The sequence below is a fragment of the Rhamphochromis longiceps genome, linkage group LG22 (assembly GCF_057381845.1).
Source record: "Rhamphochromis longiceps isolate RC_006_pf linkage group LG22, R_longiceps_female_GT1.1, whole genome shotgun sequence".
Classification (NCBI taxonomy): Eukaryota; Metazoa; Chordata; class Actinopteri; order Cichliformes; family Cichlidae; genus Rhamphochromis; species Rhamphochromis longiceps.
This window is the reverse complement of record NC_140577.1, coordinates 4,164,525-4,184,704: the sequence shown is the minus strand read 5'-3', so window position 1 is coordinate 4,184,704 and position 20,180 is coordinate 4,164,525. Positions and strand designations below refer to the sequence as shown.

The 20,180-nt window shown below is 38.6% G+C and overlaps 1 protein-coding gene across 1 annotated transcript in view; it reads left to right on the top strand.

The window, feature by feature from the left end:
• Window positions 1–5,963: 5,963 nt before the first annotated feature.
• The window catches only part of cacng7a (calcium channel, voltage-dependent, gamma subunit 7a), a 41,021-nt gene continuing 26,804 nt past the window's right edge, over window positions 5,964–20,180 (top strand). The window contains exon 1 of the mRNA XM_085395803.1: window positions 5,964–6,091. The gene's annotated coding sequence lies outside the window, so the exon portion shown is untranslated. The remainder of the gene's footprint in view (window positions 6,092–20,180) is intronic.

The window sequence follows — 20,180 nt, the reverse complement described above, 5'->3', positions numbered from 1 at the left end:
GATTTGCTGTTTGCTGAGCATCACAGTGAAACTGTGACACCGTCTGCACTCTGAAATTGTAAAACTGCAGCATAGCATGATGGCTGCATCTGTAGTTATTTTTTCCCTGTTCTGTGCAGCAGCGGAAGGCTGTTTGACTCGGGACCAGTTGGTCTGACTCGGGAATAACCAGTTAACTAGGCCATGCGCTCCCTCGCTATTACTATGTTTGTGATAATGAGTCATACATTACACCATAAATGGCATGAGGTTCCTTAACCCTCTGCTGTTCTTAATATCAAGAAACTGAGTTCACTTTATACTGTATTTATATGTAGCTGAATTGTCCCATAAATAAAATCAAAGTGCAGCATTTTGCAGGTAAAAAGAAAAGTACACAAATGAAAAAACCCAATCTGGTCCTTAGCAGGTGTCAAAATGAGGAAAATACATCCTCAGGTGAACTAAAAAAAGAAAGCATGACATGTTACTGTACACAGTGCATTCAGATCATAATTCTGATTGCAAAAGCTGCCAAGTAAGACAGACTAAAATACACGTAAAAATCCAAAAATGCAGAATCAGTGTGTGAAAAGCCAAGAACACCCTTACTGCTTCAATGGGAATTAAGAGGGCAAGTAGCAGCCAGATTAATCAGATGCAAATCGGCAAGTGTGAGCACCTCTATGAAAACAGAAGCTTTGAGTGTTTGCTTGTCTGAAGCATTCAGGTGTGTTTTAACACAATGGAAAGGAGGAAAGACATTGGCAATAATCTTTATGAAGCTGCCCATCAGTGTGGGATGGGTAAAGCCATCTCCAAACAATCTGAGCTCAATCATTACACAATGAGAAAGATTACAACTGCAAAACATCCAAGGTGGTTGTCAGCCTTCCCGGGAGTTGACATCCCAGCAAAGTCACCCCAAGGTCAGATTGTGCCATGCTCAGAGAAATTCCTAAGAGCTAAATCTCAGACTTTACAGGCCTCATTTAGAATATTAAATGTTAAAGTTCACAATAATAAAATTAGAAAACGACTGATCAAGTAGGGCTTATTTGGAAGGATTGCAAGGAAAAAGCCTCTTCTAAAAAGTATGTGGCCACAGTTTGCAAAGTTTCATCTTCTGGAATAATCGGTTCCTTTTCATATTGTTTTGCCTGGTTGCAGTAAAATGTGAAGTGCCGTCCCCCTTAACGTGTGTCAAATGCTGATTCGTTTTTTAACAGAGTCCCTGCTGCGCTTATCCTGTCACCCACTTACAATCATTCAGTTTTATAGTTTTAAACATATTTAATGAAGTAGAGTTTAATTCTTTTTAGGTGCTACTGTTACATGTTCAATTTTGTTTTGCATTAACATTAAACCCTTGTGAACTGACTGCATGCCTATGGCTCCATCCTACTGAAGTGGGTCACATATAGACTAATTTACTTTTTTTCTTCCCCTTCTCTCTTTTTTTAACACTAAATTTTATATTGAATGCTTAGTTTTAGCTTTAATAGTTTTTTAGTCATAGTATCATCGTCATATTGTCACTTCAAGGTGGGAGTGATCCATTTTTGGCTGAACTCTTTTTCATGGTTTTATGTAATTTAGTGTTGTAAATTTCTTTGTGTATTGTGAATGTAAAAACCCAACGAGTTAAACTTTAGCCTGTGTTAGACTAAAAACTCAATAGGCATTCCACATCTAACTTTCTCAACTCAATCAACAAAGTACTTTTGGTCAAGCCAGGTAAACTGCAGTGTCAACAGCATAGTCGTGAATACAATATTGTGTTTTCTAAAAAGAAAATTAGGCATGGCTTGTAATACGAAGAAAGCAAGCTGTGAAAAAAGATTTTAGTTTGTTTTTACCCTATTGAAAAACACCAACAAATTATTAATAAAAATAAACAAACAATAATAAACAAACAAGCAAAAATAGAAACTGAAACCACTTTCCCCTGAGCTTTCACAGCTTGTCAGCCCAGGATAAGAAGTTTTGAGTTTTCCCCTGAGAATGGGACTAATGGAAGCAGACTGCTTTTCCTGTAAAGCTTGGATATTTACAGGAGATCCGTCTGAGGTGGGAATAATCCATTTTTGGCTAAACTCAGGGGGTTTTGTCTTCTTTTTGGAGTGAGTAATGTGAAATGTGTGTGTGTGTAGGGTGTTGGCTGTAAAAAGTCAGCGTGCAGTGAATAACGTTATTACCTTTGTCTTTGTAACCTACAGTAACCACACAGAGCATGGCAGAGCTGATCAAGCTCTTGTTTCACTTGAAACTGTGATGATAAATATAAATAAATAAATATATTCAGGCATACACATTTATAACAATTAGTTTTTCTCATGGTATTTGCCACTCCAGCTGGGCGTCATCAAAGAAGTCCCCATGTGCATCTAAGCTGCATTAATCTCACGGGAATTATTATTTGATCATCAAAGTAAAAGCTGTGCTGCAAACATGTATGATCAGCAAATGTGTATGATGTAAAGCTCTCCCTCTGCCCCACTGTCAACTATCAATCTCAAGGCTCAACCTTGCAACTCTAATAAAAAAATATAGAAAAATAAAAAGATAATCTTGGTTCTTTGTGTTGTGTTTTTGTTTGTTTGTTTATTTATTTGTTTATTTCTTGGTTTCACGTTTTCAGTTGAATGTGGATACATTGATATCATATTGTAAAAAAAAAAAAGATAAAAATTGTGACTTTTTAGCCTTCATTACATTGAGATGGTCAACAAATGTTTCCCCTGAGAAAAACAGCAAATCTTACTGAGCATCATTAGTTTAGAATACTTTGACTACTGTGACAGTAGGTGAAGGTTTTGTTGTTATGCTCAGTTTACAGAATATGCATACATATCTTGGGGTACAAAGAGTGACCATCTCTGTGCGAGTGGTTCATGTTTGCAGGTGGGATGAATTCCTACACATGTATTCATGTACTTACACACATGCAGACACACAGACTTACACACACACACAGGATGAGTCATAGATCAGCACAGTCTACTGTATCAGTCTGTAGATCGCCAGGGGCTGACAGGATCACTCATCCATGAAACAGGCTATGGAGGCATAACGTGCACATACACCAACGCACAATATCACATGTAAGTTCACAGGTAGACACATGCACACTATTAGTTTTGTGACAGCGTCTTTCTCTTTGTCTCTCTAAACATTACACTGAAAGCACGCTTACAATATTAAACCAATCTGACAACATTTTTGATGATTTTTAGCAGTTTAAATCTATCAACACAGAGAATGTTAGACCTACATTCTCATCCTGTAATCCTGTGCTTTGTGTATCCTTTGATCCAAACCAACCCTTGTTTAATACAAAACAACATCTGCTATGAAATATTAGTAGTTTATACTTCTTTTATGATGCCCAGCTGTACCATCTCAACTACTCATTTAGGCCCTAATCGCATAGGCCAAATCACAAGGCTATTCTAAGACCAGTTGTGAGTGGTTGTTGTAGGTTGGTTGCTGTTGTTATGTGAAATTAGTCACAGAGCTATACACAGTGTTGTAATTTGACCCTCTTTTTGCTTTGGTTGGTAGCACATTGTTGCAGTGGCACGTAGTTTGTATGGATGATAACACCTCATCTGCAAACACTTGCCAACTACTCACTAAGTGGTAATGAAAATGAAGCACAGGAAAGGGAGAGTTTGTTCATAAGTACTTTTTCACAGTTGAAACTAATACCTTTGAAAAACCACAACTTTTACTTTGAAATGAAACATTCTCACTTCCCAGTTTGTGCTGCACTTCTCGCAGTGTCACAGCTGCTCTGTTTTGTTATCGAGTGTTTGCAGACAAGTCTTCCATGCAAAGTGCAGGTGACTGTGGCAATCTGCTAGCAACCAAAGCAATCAAAAGGAGCTTCTCATTGCAACATCCTCGGGACTAATTTCATGTAGCAACAGCAACCAATCTACAGCAACCACTCACAACCAGTGAGGGAATACTAATTTTTCCCTAGCAACCTGTGGTTGCCAGGTGGTCACAACCAAAATAATTACCTTCTTTGTGGCATAGCTCACCAAGTGACAGTCAGCGATTTCCCAAACTGATTGGAAATACACATTTTTCCCTTGACTGGTTGCAGGGACGTCACTGACTGGTCTCTAAGCCTTAGCCAGACATGCGCTGTCAGGAATCCGTCTTTTTTGTCTTTTGCAGTTTGATGAAATCATTTTAATGGAGATTTTAAAAGGAAATAATGAAAATGGATACTGTTGAGCCTTTAAATCAAAGGTCTTCTTAATATTCTGTTTAGGCTTTAACATTGCTCAAAGTAATACCAGACGATTTTGCAATTAGTGCGCTTGTAATTAACCCAGCTTTATTACCACTCTCTCCCTCCCTTTTATCCTCATCAGTCATTTTCTCGTCCTTTAGAGCACAGCAGGCAGTGCAGCAGTTATTTAGATGGTGTTTGAAAAATACCTTTTTGGAAGTGTGAAATCTAAGAGAATTTTAATTCCTTTAAATATTTGATGATGCAGTTATTATTGATTATACTGCGATTATTAATGAAATTCTCTAATGTAACCAAGCAACAACCTTTGGGGCTGAAAAATGAACCAAAAGCAGACGTGTCAAAAATTGCATTTCCTTGAATGGCCATTTGAGGGTGACAACAAAAGCGAGTCAGTGCCCATAGACGTGCATGTTAAAATCCCAAACTTCAGAGCAGAAATAAACACGGGGCAGCTTCAAGTCGGGTTTGAAAAACTGTTTTGGTCTCTTTAGCTTTTTCCCTCCTTTCTGACAATTGTATGCTGAGAAATTTCTTTAATGATTCACCCATTTAGATTATATTGGAGTTTAAACCTTTTCATTGTCAGGTATAACACCACTTTGACAGCTGGGTGGTGACACGATCAAATGTAGTCACTTCCTCCCTTTAGTTCAAGTGTTCAAGTGACTGAATTGAAAATCTTGACATTTAATTGCATTTTTAAATGTCGTTATCTGACAACTAATTTTGCCTTACTGTGAGATTAATTGCATTTACAGACCATCTATTCAATCTGTTATTGACTTTCACTACTATGCCGATGACACTGTGCAGTTGTTGAAGCAAATTATTTTATTTGCATATTGCTTAGGACTAATAGCATGTACCTGCACATGTTAGATGGATTTTGCTAGCTGGCAACATAGGGCTTTACCCTCTCAAATATGGCCAATTAAGGGGCTAAGCTACATGGGCATTTTGAGATGTTTTGGTGCTTCATTAATTACACAATGCAAAACTGGCTGCGCTTATGAGTCATGATACAAGTGTGCTGCCAAATGATGATCTGATGCTGATTGTTTTTGTTTGTTTGTCTGTTTGTATAAAACTATCTTGTAATAGCAGCCAGCAGGCATCGGGGAATACTGGCCCCAATATTCAGGCATTTATTTCAATGTAAGTGTTCCTACTTTCATGGTTCAGGTAACTTGATGTTTTCCAAGATAATGACCTTTTTGATTTTTACTAAACTAAAACTATTCCTGAAGAGAACCATGTAGGTTCCATGTGGCATTAATCACTCATTTTCATTTGTTATTATGCAGACAAGATTAATGCAGGCCCACAGTATGTTTGGCTGTTTTGTTCATGGCCATTAATTGTTGGTGTATGTTTGAATTTCTGTTTTCAGTGTACATAATGTGTCCTCAATCCCAGCCCGCGCGCTCCTGGGCCATGCTGCCTTTTGTGCGTGTTCGCGTGAGCCTCATTCTCCCTCCAGCCTACATCACTGTAACCCCACCAACACCAACACCCTTCACACACACACACACACACACACACACCAGTCCCACCTCCCTATACCCGAACTACAGTGAAGCCAATTCAAGCGATTCTCCGCAGTGCTGAAGAGCAGAGTGAAGTAAAGACGGAGAAGAAGGGGGAGGAGTGAGAGAGGGGGCAGCACAGAGAGGAGAAGTGGGGAGATTCGGGGAAACACGGGATAGAGAGGCAGAGCGTGTGCGTACCGAGAGCAGTGAAGAGAGAGACCGAGATAAGGGGGAACCTGCCAGTTTGGTACCCAGGCTTCCCAGTGCGCACAGATCTCGGCTGCACCGTCCGACCAGCTCTCATCTCTGCAGGGTGAGTAGCTTCAGCTTCTGCTGTCTTTTCAAACCGCGCCTTCATTTTATTCATGTATCTCTCATTTCTTTCACGCCACTCAAACCACCTCATTTTCGCATCTGTTTTAAAGCCGCTCACACTTTTTGGGCTCGCCTCAGCGACCCCCGTGTCTTTGGATGCGCTCGTCAGGACTTTAGTTTCGGCTACATGGATGACAGATCATGCTCATGCCCATGACTGTCTTGGTGAAACATTTTTATTCCGCTAAAAAAAGCCAAGGATGTTGTATAAGAGAGTGATCTTTGTGCTCACCTCAGGTTGAGGAGGGAAGATGTGTTCTGTTGACAGCTGCTGATGAGCGTGTTTGCACGGCTGATTCCTCGCCAGTTAGTGCAGGAATGTTACTGTACCGTGATTACCGTGGTGCACTTGGAAGGAGCGCGCTGTAAAATTGTACAGTCTGAATACAGTCTGGTGAAAAGCACAGTAAAGCCGCTTGGCTTCGGCGCGTGGAGGAGAGAAAAAAGGGGAGGCGGGGAAGCAAAGTGTGTGAGGTAGATGCGATCGTGTGACTGTATGTGTGCGTGTGTCAGAGAGGGAGGGGATGTGTGCACACATTTGTGTGTTTATGTGTATGTGCTCTAAAGAACTCTTGGCTGCTTCTTGGGGAACCCATCCTGTGATACTGTTCCAGCAGACTGCAGCACTTCTTATTGGGTCTCGCTCTCTCTCCTGACTTACCTGTGGATAACGTGCGTGCGCATGCCGTTGTGAAGGAAAAAGGTAAAAATGTAGAGAAAATGTTATTTGAAGTCTGCATTTTGTCTTTTACGGTTAAGCTTCTTTGCAAATATGTCCGTTTTAATGATGAGTTTTAATTTGACACGGTATCAGAATATTTTACAAACGTAAAACGGCAAATTTGTAGAAATAAGTTCATGTTAATCTCTACAACATGAATTATTCATCTTATTGATGGTTTGGCAAAGAGTTTGTATTAGCTCTTGCAGTGTGTAGGATGCGAAGTAGCGATGGAAAATTCCATGGCTACAATTTGCAAGCGCTCAAGGCACGAAACATTTAGGATGGTGATTTTTTGGTGTTTTCAGTTACTCATTAGGTCCCACTGATAGATAGAGTTAGCAATGTGGGTGGTTCTAATGGAAACTCAAATTGGCATTAAATTGGGTGTAATTTTGGTTGATAAGCCGTAAGAGAAGTGGTCGATTTTAATTAAAACTGAGGTGACAACGTGAACTCTACAACCTGAAATCTGCATCACTCAGAATTCCAGAAAATTAATATTTCCGTGTGAGAGACATATTTTCTCTGCAGGCTGAGAGAAAGCGCAGCCAGAATTTGTGGTTTCTCCCTTAGAAGGCACAAATCAGAAAGGCTTTAATTTCTAACAGGAGGCTCTAATGGAACCAAGTTTGTCTCAGCATGTCCATCCAGCCCCAAGAACTCACTTCATGTTAGTATAATAAAAAAATAATCCGTGTAAGACTTATCACAACAGTGATAGAAAGTCCTTTTCAAAAAACAAAAAGCTAATAAAAAACTAAATGACAAACTTTCAAGTTCCATGGATAAATTATGAATTCAGTTGTTCTATAATATTAAAATGGATCTATGTAGGGCTCAAGTGCAACACTGAGAATAAAATATCTGAAAATAGGTAAACACACTTTTAGATAGAAAGATAAGAAAATTCATTCTAAAGCTGCCTGACATAAATACCAGCCTTCTCTGAGTTAGCATGTCCCTGCAGGTGTCACAGAGAGAAATAAAACAGTTTCTAAGTTAGCAACATTGTACTAGTTTAGGAGGCTGTCACAAATTTGTTTCACCAGTTCAGTATCTGACCAATTATGGAGTACGGTCACAACCACCCCCACCCTTCTGTACCTCATGTATGCTTTGGAATAGTGGACGAAGAAAATTTCTGGCACAACTTCCAAAGTACATTTCCTACTCCATATAAGAGATTGAAGTTCCAGGAACACTTGTGGATGTAATGAAATTCCCTTCTGACATATAGCCTAGAAGAATGTTTTCCTCATCTGAAGTTAAACACGGGCCAGGCTGTACTTTCATCCTGTACTATTTTGTCCAAGAAGATGGTGCAGTTGGATAAATGTCATCTTTATGTTGTGTGTCTTTTACTTCACAAGTCAGAACTGGGAATGACGTCATTCCCATGTTCACTGTACTGCAGTAGTATTAGCCAGAGAAGCAAGGAAACACATGTTTTATGCTCCCTAGCAGATAGAACCATTCATACAACACTAACAATACAACACAATACCTGTCGTTTTGTTATTGTTTCCACAGTTTAAAACACCACTGATGCACATTCACAGATAGAGCATGGTCAGTGGTCTGTGTGCAGTGAATCACAAGCACACAAACACAGTAGTACAGATCACAAATGTTACAGTTTTACTACCATTTGCGTCCACTGCTGCCATCGTGGATGACAAAGTTGGGATTGGTGGGGCTTTGCTGATTTTCCAAGTGAGAAGTTCGACTTTAGGTGCAACTTCCCACTTCAGTCTGAACACAGCAATTTTTAACCTTGCAGAAGAACACATTTTCATATACAAAGCCTTTTATAGAACTGGGACTATCACTAGAAAGAAACAATTAAAAAGATGTTGGCCCATGTGAGGGAAAAGTTTATCTAAAAATGTTAAGGGGTAAAAAAAAATGTTTATTTTTTTTAAAGTATGCATTCAACAAAAATCTGAAACAGAAACACAAAAACATCAACAGTGCTGCATAATAATGATGGTTTCTGTGCGCGCCTCACTGTCACATTGTTATAAAGTATACACAAAACAAGGTTAGCCCTAATGGTTAGCATTATTTTGTTCTGTTCACTTCATTCAGGTAGCAGGTGGTATCTGGAAAACACATTTAAAACAACAATTAAGTTGATTACATAAATGGAGATCAAAGGCCATAAAATATGTTTAAAATGTTCACATCATCTAAAAGTAGTTGGTGTCATTCCCCAAGAATCAAATATCAAATGGTTCCTAGATTACTGTAACAAACCACCGAGCAAGCTAGCAAGGAGAAACACAGCTGCCAGTTCTCCCGATTCAAACCAAACCTGGTCCTGTACAGCAGACAAGGTGGTCAGGTATAACAGACAACTGTTAACTTCTCTACACATGTTTATAGACCTGTGGTTGTATGAGACATGAGATATCATTATCTTCAGTAGGCGTGCTGTTCTCTGAGGTGAGGCGAAATGAATCATACTCTAACTTCAGTTGTTTAAACAGCTGATTGATGGTATGAGTCACTGACAATGGCAGGGTCAGTGCTTCATCTTCCACTGGGGTTACTCAAGGTACTGTAAAGTGCTTCACACAGCACTGCTGTCATTGAAAAGCCCACAACTTAAACTACAAGATGAAGTTTATATTGCACCTGCAATGTTAGTAAAATTAAATTAGAATGATGTAATTGCAAACCAGTGTGGTTACTGCTGCTACTTAAATGAAAAGTCCATTTTAATCTAAGGAGTAGACAGTGACTGTAGTTGGGTATTAACCGGTTATAATGTTAATAATGACATAACACTTTTATCTTATTAATATGAAATTGTTAAATGTTCTTTCAAGATCGACAATAACAAAACTTAGTTAAAAAAATATTGTAACACAGGGCTTAAAATAGGATTGAAAGCTACACAGTAAAACCAACATCATATGACATGAGAATATACTTCTGAATTCTTTAAGATGACTATAGAAGCGCTACAACAACTAAAACAGGACAGATAGAAAGCTGCCTCATAATTGATGATTTTCTGAGGCGATATTTTGCAGTATCCAGCACCAAGAGTGAGTCATTGAACTCTTGGAATCGTACAGTAACAGCAAACTGATATGAAATTGAGTTGATCCTTGAAGGCACTGCTCTGTCTGCAAATTTAAGAAAATTTGTCTTTTTGCAACTAGGCTGCGCTGATAGTTACTAATGGATGAAGAAGAAATTAATGAATTAAGAATGAAAAAAAAAGAAATTATGCTACGTTTTAGGAAGGTGGTGTGAGGTGGTTGGTTTGGTGTCAGACATTGGAGAACCCACCTCTTACCATTTTCAATCATTTGTCTGTTATTTCTTAACTACAAATTTAAACTTAAACAAGAGTCAGCATGTCAGTTTGTAAAGACTGTGAAAAACATTTCCAGTGTGAACATGCGATAACAAAACGGAAACATGCAGCGGAAGTAGATCGCCCATTTTGCTGTTAGTTTGAAGGAGTGGCTGAAATTAGGTTAAAGATATACCAGAGGTGGGACAAAAAGCAAAAGTGTTTCCAAACCCTTTATTTAGCATGTGTATATATAAAAGGAAGAAGGCTAGCATTACCATGACATTATACGAATTAACACAGTTGTGCTTGTGATAGCTGTGCTGCTAACATTAGCACTACCATCAGTGACAAATATGGACACTTCTTTCAAACTAACCCAGTTTCAGCGCACGTGTAGATGAAGGATATCAACTCACACAGTGCCGTGTTTCTGTTCCAGCTGAGCACTTAAATATTAAACCACCAGGCCCTTAAGCTGCAGCACAGTATTGTACTGAGATACAAGATTTACTTATATAATGATTCGATGTGGCATCTCTAATCTGAGGGAAGCAAGCCAAAATAAAAGCCCCATCCCATCAAAAAGGCCACTAGCAAAACAAAGGCTCAGGGAAAGTAATATGGACCTGTATAATACTCAGTAGCCTCCTTCAGGGTGTCTTTTTGATTTCTCTCTAACTGCTTCAGGATCTTGTCCTCTATTCTCTGGTAATCCTGCAAATGTCCATAAGGGATCACTTCCATAATATTATTAATACATAATATTGTAGGAAACAAGAAGTACACAAGAATGCTTGGTAGAAAAGCTCACACCCTCCACATCTTATTATACTTATAGCCAAGCATTCTGAGTGGGTGAGCTTATGGGATTGGCAATAGCAGTCCCAATCGCCTATAATTCTATAGTTCTAAATGCATGAGATGAAGGGCTTTCCAGTGTTTTAAATCTGACTAAACCAAGACTAGCTATAAATTGCTAGCTTTGCACCCATCAGCAGTGTTGCATTTTCAGTGTTTGAATCATGCAAGGTCAGTTCGTCTTCAGGCCAGTCACAGCTCAGTGTGAGCTCAAACCCAAATTATACGAAATTCACACTGAAGGTGAATGAAACTGTGTGTGACTGGACATGGAGAGATTCTTTTCAGGGTTTTGTGAATGCTGCTCTGCACAGACATGCACTGCAGGATGTGTCACACTTAACGCTGTCTGCCTGCCAGCCCTGGTGCATGCATGTGTGTGACATAGTATTTGTGTATGCGTCCGTGTGCATGCGCATGTGTGTGTGTGTGGACTTTCCTCAGTTTTTGGGCCAAGGTCTTTCCCTCTAAGCTCTCATTCATTTTTCTTCTTCCTCCTCTTTTATTATTTCACTGCATGTCTGCTTTTCCCTACCTGTCTTTAGCACAGTAGCAGGCAGTCTCTCATAGGCTCCTTCTACTGTGTGTGTGTTTACCTGCTGCATGAGCTAATTATCTTTATCAGTCCAGAAGTCATTCTACGACCTATAGGATGACATTTGTTTCCCAAAGCTTTCTTTTTACAAGTACCGCTTTCTTTCTCAGCTAAATTCCATGAAAAGTCTTAAAGGATTGTGATGCTATTTTTCTACGTTGTTTTCCTCCTTTACCCTCCTTCCACATTCCCTCTCCTTTTTTCTCCCTTTCTTTTTCCCACTCTTTCCTGATGTAACTGCTTTCAGAATTAATTTCCTCCTTTTCACCCTGATCTTCTTCTCCATAATCCTTTTGACCAGTTCTTCTGTGTCATAGCACACAGTCCAACCTCTTCCTTTGCTTCTTTATTCCGTTTATAACTAAATCTGGAGTTCTTTCATGCAGTAGATGCATCTGACCTTCTAGCCCTTATATTTTCTTCTTCCTCTTCTTCCCTCTTTTCCCTCTCTTCCTCTTTATGAGGTCTTTCATTCTTTCTATCTTTAAATATCTGTCTCTTCCCCTGTCAGTTGGCATGAGGCTCTCAGTGCTGACAGAGAGACATATTGCCTTCTCAACAGAAAACAACCCTCCACCCCACCCCCAGCATTAGCTAACTAACCTGGGAACGCCATCTGCGGAGCCCTGCCCGGCACCATGGGACACGTGGACGTTTCGTGGTGCTCAGCAGTTGCTTTGCCTTGCTCCACACTGACCTATCGCTGCTGCAGAGTCTTTTATCTGTTTCTTGTTTAATTATTTGCCAGTTCCAGATTTTAGGGCCAATATTTCAGTCCTCTCAGGGTTTTCTGAACTAGAAGTTTCCTAGAAGTCATAGCAAATGACGGATACGTTAAATTTGATGTGGGTGAAAAAAAGCAGTCGTGATGTCCAGATTCAGTACTACATAACAGTGAGTCACCAAAAGATTATTATAAAACAAAACACTAATTTAATTAACTTGTTTAATTACTTATATAGTATTACAGTATAACTTTCATCTGAGGATGTGATGATCTACTTGATTGTTTTAAAGCTTTCTTTGCTCCATGCGCTTTTAAAGTCTAGTTTAAATTTCTGCTTCCAGCATTTATGATTTTATTTTGTAATCCTATCCTGTTTTACACTTTAGTAAGTTCTGCTGTATTTGGTTTTCCATCAGTATTCAGGCACCAGAGCTCAGTCAGCTCAGGAATCTTCTATCGTTTATCCACTTTTTTCCTTTTGTCCCCTACATGATTTTTTGTTAACACTGAATTGAGATTTGGGTAGTCAGGTCTTCCCAACAGCCGGAGGGAAACAGATTGCAGTGTGAAAAACTTCCAACAGAGTAAAAAAAATCCAGAATGAAGCATTTATAAACTTGTGAACTGAAACAGTGAGCATTTTATGAGAACAAATGGTGACAGTGGCAACAAGATATGAGGTGCTATCAACAGGAAAAACAGGAAAACTGCGGCATCCCGACACGCAGCGTGGATACATGTGCAGCGAGAGTTTTGTCACTAACATTTGAAACATTTAAATGGCAGTTTTAATGCTATATTGCTGTAAACTAAACTAAATTATTTTGACACAGTTTAAACTACATGAAAGGGGCTTAGCCAAAAACTGCAGCATTATAACACCAATAACATTAAAGTTCACTATAAAATGGATTATTTCAATTATGTTGTGGACTTTTTTAGCAAGTAGCATTTTCTCTTCTTTTTCTTCACCTTTGTTCTACCACTTGAAAGCTGGAACAAATTATGACCTATGAGCCTGTCATCCTACATCCAGATCTTCTCCTCACTGATATGTTGCATCTTGGTAAATTTAAATCCCTTATTTGCCTTTTTTTTTATTAACAGCTGCAATGCCATTCTCCTGATTTGACCACGAAAATCATTTTAGCATAAGCTGCTATGAAAATGAAAGTTAAATAAACCCCCTGAACATTTGCTTTCAAATTGTAAAGAATCCCTTTCTCAGTGAAACCCAGTGTCTTTACAGTTGAGATTAATCCCTAATTATCTTCAAAATTAAATGTTTTTATCAAATTCAGCTCAGTCCAGCTTGTCATTGTGTCACACAGTACTACAATCATAACTTTGTTCATTTAGTAATAAGCACAATTACCAACACAAATGCAACATCATAATCACCTTAAAGAGGTTTTATAGTAGATAAAAACCATCTCTTGACTGTACTGTACAATGGTCTTCTTATTAAGTAAATGGCCTATTTCCAGAAATTAATTCAAATATTTAAAGCTCCTGATTAAGAGGAACTTATTATCACTCATACACTGACAACCCTGTTTTAATGCCTTAATTAGTAAGGGACACTAATTCATTAAGATGGACTTCATTGGGGATACTTCTGAGCCTCCAATAAAATTGGAATTAGTAATAAATTCAAATTAATATATTAATTGTCATAAGGAATATCGGAGACATTTGCTTGGTAACGAAGACGATTTCACATTTTGGGATGTGCATATTTAACATTTTGTACTGAAGGACCACAGGTGATGGGCTAACAATGTTTCAGGTTTATGACTGTGATAATTCACTGTACCTAAGTTATAGAACAGGAGTCCCCAATCCCAGATTTTAGATCTCACCCTGGGTCAACACACCTGAATCAAATGATTGGTTCATTACCAGGCCTCTGGAGAACTTCAAGACACGTTGAGAAGGTAATGTATCCATTTAAATCAGCTGTGATGGATCAAGGACACATCTAAAATCTGCAGGGACACCTTGTGGACAGGGATTAGGTTGTTATAGACTCTTGAGCTTAATCACAACAAGATTTTGGCTTCTGGGGATAAAGATTTACAGGAAATGGCTATATAATGGATTGGACTAGAAACTATGGTGAAGAGGGGTCTTAGTTAGTACTATTTTATAATATTGACTTTAGCCGAAAAGAAAAGAAATGTTTTAAGAACACCATGATACCCTCTTCCTTTCTTCTGGGTAAGTCAGCGTTCGGTCAGTATTGCAGTCCTTGTCAGGTCAAGGTAGTGTTTGAAGAAACAACTACTGAGTCAGCATTTAAGAGAAGACGAGTGTAAACATTTCAGTTCAGTACATATGATAGTGCTTTTGTCAAAACACACCTAAGCAACATAAACAAAAAGTTGAGGAAGTGTAATTTGTCAAAAGAGTGGAAAATCAGAGACGTAGAGTGTAATGTAGAGATTTTCAGCACGGCAGCAGTGGACAGCTCCTCAAAATGCTCCACTGCTGGAATCTCCAGAAAATGTTCTATTAAATGTTCACGATTCTACAGCAGGAAATCACTGAAAGAGCAAAAACAATACCCCCAAATTATTAATTATGGTTCAAAAATGATCATTATAGGCTGAATTTAAAGTGTCCTTATTTGATTCTCTGCATTCCAATTAGAGAAAAAGTGGACTCAGGACTAGTTTTGGTATTAAAATTAGAATAAAATTGCATTATTTATGCCTCAAAAAGCCTCAGATGTAGGTTAAATGATTGACAGGCATAACATAACTTTTTGTTTCTTTTTAAATACATTATCATCGTTTACATTTGAGAAATACAAACCAAAAATGCTTTGAAATAAATCCTGTTAAAAAAAATCCACTTTCTTTTTTAACATTTCTTTTACATCTGTGCTCAGTCCTTTTCTAACCACTTCATTAATCCACGTTACCTGTATCCTCCTCCTTTTCTCCCATTAAACATTTTCCCTCTTGATTAAACTTTTCCTCTTCTTTCTGTCTCTCCTTCCTTCCTTTATAACTTTCCACCTCTTTAGAAAGTCGCTTCCCATTACACTCCTTTTAATTGCTGCCTTTCTTTACCTCACCTCCTATTTTCTTCTCATTCCCTTCTTAACCATCTATGTCCCATCTGTCCTTTCTTCCCCTTCACCTTTTATCCTCCACCCTCTCCAACCCTTATTATGTTCCCTTATAATCATTTCCCCTTTTTTCCACCCACTTTTCTCTTCCCACTTTCCCTTCAGTGCTTCCTTCCCACATCATTACTTTAGGCTGTTTGTTTCTTAGCACCTCTTCTCTATTCATCTGTAATTCATTACATCGCCTCTGCTCCTGGATTGTCCCTGCACACACATAGTTAGCAGCATGGTGCAACCTGGGAATTGTGGTTGTATTCTCAAGGCTTAAACTACAAAGAGAACCTCATCCCAGCCCATTTGTTGTCTGCTATCTCAGCAAACACAGGCCTGGTAGTAGTGTGTGTGTGTGTGTGTGTGTGTGTGTGTGTGTGTGTGTGTGTGTGTGTGTGTGTGTGTGTGTGTGTGTGTGTGAGAGTGTGTGTGTGTGTGTGCGTGTGTGTGTGAGTGTGAGTGTGTGTGTGTGTGTGTGTGAGGGAGAGAGAGAGAGAGAGAGAGTAAAACTCTCAGAAACATTTATGCACTGACCCAGCAGATCTTGTCCTCCAAACCCACATTTCTTCAAGCTTCTGCCTCTCTAGTGTTTTAAAGCTAGCTCATGACCAGAATCAGAATCAAACCATTTTATTAATCCCACAAGGCAATGCTTTCTAAAGATGCTCAATTCCATTACAAATATGAACAACAGAATATATGAAGATGAAAAAAAATGTCAACTCAGTCCAAGAAGCAATATACTAAAATATGAATTCCATATAAAGTTCAAACAATGGTTTAAAAACTGCAATTCCATAATTGGCCACTAAAGGCTGACTGTAAAAGAAGTCAGTACCCTGTTATAAGTGTTATACTCTGGTACTGCCTTTCATTAACAGCAGCTGTACCAGTAATAAACCTTATTTAAAGTTCATCTGTTTACATTTCAGGGTTTAAATTTTGCATTAGTATGGATGCGACCACTTTAACTGCACAGTGGATGCTGACACAGGAGGCTGCCACACATACTTTACATAAAAGATGGATGCACATTCAAGCTTTAAAAGTGAAAGCATTGAGGAAGTGTCTTAAACCAGATTTGTGTTATTATTATTTTTAATCACCATCATGGAACAACTTCTATAAATGCAATAAGCCAGACTCTTATGTAAAACTAAGGACAAAGAAAAGTTGTCTCACTTTAGCACCTCAGTAAACACGCTATGGTCTCAATCGTGAGATTCAATTGTTTTTAAAATAACATTTTTTTAAGACTCGAACAGGACAATAAAGCACAGCTTTCTTCAGACTGCTTTGTGATTGACGAGTTGTTGTTGTATTAGCTGTTGTATTAGCTGTTGTATTAGCTCGCAGTGTCTCTGATTGAATCTGATTCCATTGCACTGTTCAAATCACGATTAAAAACCCACTTATTCAATCTTGCCTTTCCCTCAAGTTAATATTTCTTTTATGATTTTATATCATGCACTTTTATGCTCATTTAAATTCTTGTTTGCTCTGTACCTGTTGCTTTCCGATGTATTAGTGACAGTTATCTTCTTGCATATTTAGTACTTGCTTTGGTCCTATTTCTATTATCCTCCTCCTATACTCTATCTTACTTGTTAAGCACCTTGGCATACCCTTGGTTTTTAAGTGTGCTTTATAAATAAAGTTTATTATTATTATTATTATTATTACTCTCAGTATCTCAGTGAGATCTACTCACTGCTCACTACATCTGCTGTTCCCTCGGTCGTGACTCTGAGTTTTATAACTTCACTTTGGGTTTCAGCTTGTTTACTTTCTGTTTTGTGACTCTTTATGGATTTAGTATATTCTGAGTTTCTTTTCTTGTTGTTTTGTTATATTTGACTTAAAGGTTGTTTCCTGTTAGTTCCCTCTTGTGTTCCCCGGTGTCCTGTCATCAGCATGTGCTCTTTGTTTTTCCACGTTCCCCTGTCTAGTCCTTGTGTTCTCCCCTATGTCAAATTAACCCTTGTTCCCCATTCAGGTCTGTCTTCCTGTTTTTGTTTTTGTGGTTACTGTTATTTTCCTTGGCTTGTGTTGTGTTTACTTCCCTTTCCTCTATAGTTTCCAACCATGCGTTTCACCTTTAATTATCTCATGTGTATTTATCATCTGTGTTTCCCTCTGTTCTTTGGCATGTCCAGATGGTAGTGTCTTTCTTTGGTCTGTATTCCCACTGTTTTTACTTTGAATCAAGTTCCTGCTCTGCAAATGTTTCAGTTTTTGTTTGCTTTTGGACTACCAACAAAAAGGTTGTGTTTTTGTCTTTGAGACCTGTCACCTGCATTGAGCCCCTGATCCTGCTTGTCACACTGCCAAATCTGGTTTCAGAAGAGCAAGGTGAAAATGTCCAAAAGTGTCAATGTGGATATGTCTATATTTTAGATAGTCTGTAAGTTGCTACTCTTCTTCTCAGTAGGGATTGTAGTACTTAACAAATACAAAATAACCCGACTCACTACAAAAGTTAATTGTAGCTTACTAACTGCTGATCTGAGAAGTTTGTGGTTTAGTTCTGTAGTGAGATCAAATTTAGCATTTTTTAGTTAATCAGCGATAATTAACAGGCATCTGTCTCCATGTGGCACACCCATATAGTCTAACCAATCTCATTAGCATTAGCTGATAACTTAGCATTTCATTTCTTAAACCAAATATGATGATGTCTAAATCAGAGAACATACAACTAAAGATGAGGTTTCAGAACCACAAACTAGTGGGTCATGTGACTGCTTTACAGTCTTTGAAAATTTACCACAAACTTCTAACATAAGTCAGTGCTGACAAACTAATTCCTCCAAATAAAGAAAAACAGTTTAGAGCACAGGTGTCGAACAGGAGGCCTCGAGGGCCGGTGTCCTGCAGGTTTTAGATGTGTCCTTGATCCAACACAGCTGATTTAAATGGCTAAATGACCTCCTCAACATGTCTCGAAGTTCTCCAGAGGCCTGGTAATGAACTAATCATTTGATTCAGGTGTGCTGACCCAGGGTGTTATCTAAAGCCTCGAGGCCTGGTCTTCGACACCCCTGGTTTAGAGTGAAACAATTAAATGCCCAAAGAAGGCAAATAAATAAATTAAATTAAATAAAAAAAAAAACATGACAACTTCTTCATGTTTTTTTGCCTTTCAGTACAAACATTTCAGACACGTAGGTTAGTTAGGACAACTATCTACTCTGTAGTGCAATGCCACCAGTCTGAAAGTCATCAACAGAGAGTGAAAAAGGCTGAATGAAGTAATCTAAAAGCCCACAGAGTGAGACAGTTATCTGAGTCCCGCAGGTACTCGACTGTGTCTCTTCTGGTCTAAGTGGTGGATGGATTTTTGTGTTTTGAGTCAGCAGCACTGAGCGCCTGATTGCCTCTCGTGTTGAGTCTGACATTTGCAGCACTAAGACTGATGCTTATTTACTTGAGCACCAATCACTTTTGTCTTTTTCAGAGGATGTGACTTTGGGAGGCAGTGACGTCTCTGAAAGTGTCCGTGACGTCTTACTCGACTGTGCAGAAAGGGCAAAGTCACTGTCCTCGCTTTGCTTTTCCTTTTTATAACAAGTCAAGGTATAACTCTGACTGTGCATGTGACTGCAGATTTTGTATGTTTGGAGTCATGTATTTATACTGAGTCCTTCTTCAAAATGTATGTGTTGCCTGAAAAATTAATGCAGGTTATACTCTCTACAGTTTGTTCAAATTTTAAAAAGACATAACCTTTTCATAAGCTTAGCTATTTGAGATCTTTGGTCCTTGGCTCAGTTCTTAAAGCTGAAGCTAAACTAGTTTTTATTAAAGTCAGGCATTGATACTCCCCAGAAATTCTGCTTCTGTGCACATCCTCATGTCTCCTGTTCGTTTGCAATCTCCTACACGTGTGCACTCGCACGTACACCATCATATACTTAGTGCCATCATCTTCGCAGGAGGTTTCTGTTGATGGATGTTTTACCATATCAAATATTTGTAATGGGTGAGTTATGCTTGGGTGAGCGACTCTTCTCTGACACTGCTGAATGTGCTCTGCACCGTCTTACTTGAGCGATGATGTCACGCCTCACTCTTCCTCTTGCTTCCTTTCGCTTCAATTCTGATCTTGTCTCCTGACTTAATTTTGTTCTTGGCTGGTCTCTTATCGGCTTCTCTCTCTTAAGCCTCACCTCATAAACAGCATCGTAAAAGTCAGTGTACCTCCTTTAACGCCCTGTTTTCACTGTTATTTATTAATAGTAATGCATGAAAACCATTCAATGTAACCATAAATATCCTCTTCAAAAAGAGCAATGTCTGCCTTTTATATGAAATTAAAATGTTTTTGAAAATAGAGACGACTTTTGTTGTGAGACCTACAGCAGTAAAGCTGCTGCGTTTCTGCAGACTCTTCACACTGAGTTCACGGAGTTCAGCAGGTTGACTTGTGTTCTCTGTTTGATGGTAAAATCTAAAATTAATTGAATAACTTTGTCATTGTTATCTTTTTTTTAAAAGCCCCATCACACTTTTAAAAGATTGGTCCAAAAATAATGCAGATACTTTTCAAAGTAAAAGGCTTAATTTCGGCGATACACTATTATGTGTTGCTTCAGAGAACATGTTCACAAGTTTTGTTGTTTGAAACTTGTGAACATGTTTAAAGAAAGGTACAAAATAACATGTGACTGAACTTACATGATATGT